The sequence below is a fragment of the Argiope bruennichi genome, chromosome 7, assembly GCF_947563725.1.
Source record: "Argiope bruennichi chromosome 7, qqArgBrue1.1, whole genome shotgun sequence".
NCBI classification, from domain to species: domain Eukaryota; kingdom Metazoa; phylum Arthropoda; class Arachnida; order Araneae; family Araneidae; genus Argiope; species Argiope bruennichi.
Genome location: NC_079157.1, coordinates 27,635,828 through 27,638,667, shown reverse-complemented (window position 1 = coordinate 27,638,667; position 2,840 = coordinate 27,635,828).

Below are 2,840 nucleotides of genomic sequence, written 5' to 3'. Positions count from 1 at the left end.
TTTATTTTAATATTCATGTGGGAAATTTCATAGTAGACAAATTTGAAGAATTCATTTGGGCTGCCATTTGTTGCATTGAAATTTAAGATATTATTCTTGGAAAATAATGCATATTTTCCATTAGCTTTATGAACCTTTGCCACATCAAAAACATTAATTTGGGGGTCGATGGGGACAAGATTAGAAGCATTGGGGGCCCAATAATATAGAGTTCCATGCCAAATAAAAAAACAATTGCTTTTACCTTAGGAAAGGCAATAGAGGAGAAAGCAAGAAGAAAGAAAAATCTTTGTCGCTGCAGCCGCCTACAAACCTTAAGCTTAAGCACTTGCAAATATTATGAGTACACAAATGAAACAACAAACGTGAGGGGAAAAAATGTAATTCTGTAGCCTAATTAGTGTTCAATTTCCGCATTTTTCTGTCCGGATTTCATTCCTCTTTTTAAATAAATTTTTTTCAAAAATAAAAAATAGAAAAGAATCTTTTATTAAAAAAAAACTAATTTCATCTGGGAGAATTATAATCTGAATATGTGTAAAAAACTTTAGTACTCAAGAAGATTAAATTAACTTTAATTTTCTTTAAATATTTAAATTACCCATTTGAAATTTTGAAAATCGAGGTGTTATATCGAGTTAAATAAACAACCACTAAGATTTGGCAATCTGCCCGGAGAAATAAACAATTCAATCATAACCTCAATAAATAAACAAATTCATTCATAACAAAATTTGAATTGCTCGTGCTGCCATCTCTTATGAATAGATTAGATTAATTTTAATCTCTTGTCAACATATTCGATGACTTTAAGAAACAAACTTTTTAATTGTTTTTATTTTTTTCCCCTCCATTGAATTTGTTAATGAATAATTACTTTGCATTTTATTAAAAAAAAGGAAAAATAAGTTACTAATTGAGTTTCTTGAAATGTTTCGGAATTTTATAAATATTTTAGGAATAATGTTCTTTTCAATTTATAAAAGATATTCTGCAATAAAGTATTTAAATTACATTTAAAAAAAATTTGTTTGAGATAACATCAGTTTTCGATTTTCTCAATCTTTGTTGCGATTTCTTTTTACTGAATTAAGTAAAAGGTTACTTTTTTATTTATTTAATTTTTTATGCTTTGACAAATTTTTAGGGAAGATGCTCTAAAGCAAAAGTAAAAAGCGAGATAAATCCATTATTCTAGCGATTGTATTTTATATGTTTGTATATTATGTATTGTATATTATAAGATTATGAATCAGATAAATTCTTATATTCTTTTTATATTATCTGTAATATTTTGGATTCTTTAGCGAATTTCAAAATTAAAAATTTATCTTAGTAGCTGAAAGTAAATACTACAATGGATTACTTTCCATTAAACCCAAATTATCAATTTCATCCATATGAAAGGATTTTTGGACATTTTTATGATCCTCTAGTATTTTTGTAACAAGACATACAGTTTAAAATAAGCTACAAAATAGTTCTTTCCGTTTATTTTTGTGAATAGGGGCTATATAAATTACATGTAATAGTTAGGCTATATGAAGTTATGATATTTACTGTGTAACAGAAAAATCAATTAAAGGCAATTCGTAATAATTAAAAATTCAATATCTGTCAAACATTTTACTCATATTTCGTTTTAAATTTCGAGCGTTTCTTAAACTTATATCATTAAAGATTTTATATATAATAAAATATTAAGAATTGCACACTACAATTCCGAAAGCATCCAGGAATTGCAACGTCTGTGATATTCAATCATTAAGAAAGAAAGAATCATTTTAGAAATAATATCTCTATAAATCGTTTGTTTCTTGGCATGTCATTGAATGCTTTGACTTAAGATAAAAGTAGTCAGATCTGCACACAAGAGATGGCAGCACAAGTTATTAAAAATGCAATCAAATGCAGGAAATGAAGTTAAAAATTATAGTTTCTTTGCCCATTAGAAATTCATTCAAAACTAAGTAACAGTTATCACATTTTCAGAATTATTGGAAAATAAACTAAATATTGTTTCTGATTGAATGACAACTGGGAGAAAAAGATATGTGAATTTGGTCATATTAATAATATTATTTCCAGATAAATTTAAATAATTTATTTAATTAACTAAATTTCATTTTAATGATTTTTTGGGGGGGAATTTTTATTTTTTTAAGTCCAGATTTCTAAGACAAATTTGACTTTAAAACAAAAATATCTTCCAAAAATTATTCAAAATTAAAAAAAATTAAAACTTCAATGTCTTAAGAAAATGTTACTGATAATGTATTATAGTATCTCGAGCAATGCGCATGCACCTGTTAACTAAATCACAAGCTACGTTTACATTTTGTGAAGACTTTTTAAATAGAAGAATTGTATAAGTATTCGACTTTTCAGCTATAAACACGCAAATGAATAAGTTGATTGTATTGGAAAAAGCTTGTGGGATCTCCGGCTAGTAATCCTGAGTTGCTAGAAAAATAAACAAAAGAAATTAAGACATATACTTCACAATTTTCAGAAAAAATTTTAAATATAAAGGCTTCTTCATTGTTTTTCTTCACAAGTTGAATAAACAACTATGCCTGAAACAATGATTTAACACTAAATTTCAATCGTAGTTACAATATCTCATACTTAACGATATATTTATGTCATTGCGTTTTTTAATTATCGCAATGTTTATATGTTTCTGAAAATGCAAATCTACGGACTATCAACTCACTGTTGGTTTTGTCTCAAATTTTGAGTGGGCTTACATTGTAGACGTTAAATCTGTGTACCAAATCTTATATATCTAGCATTCTTCATTCTATAGTTATCGCGTTAATTTATATTCGAACAGTCGG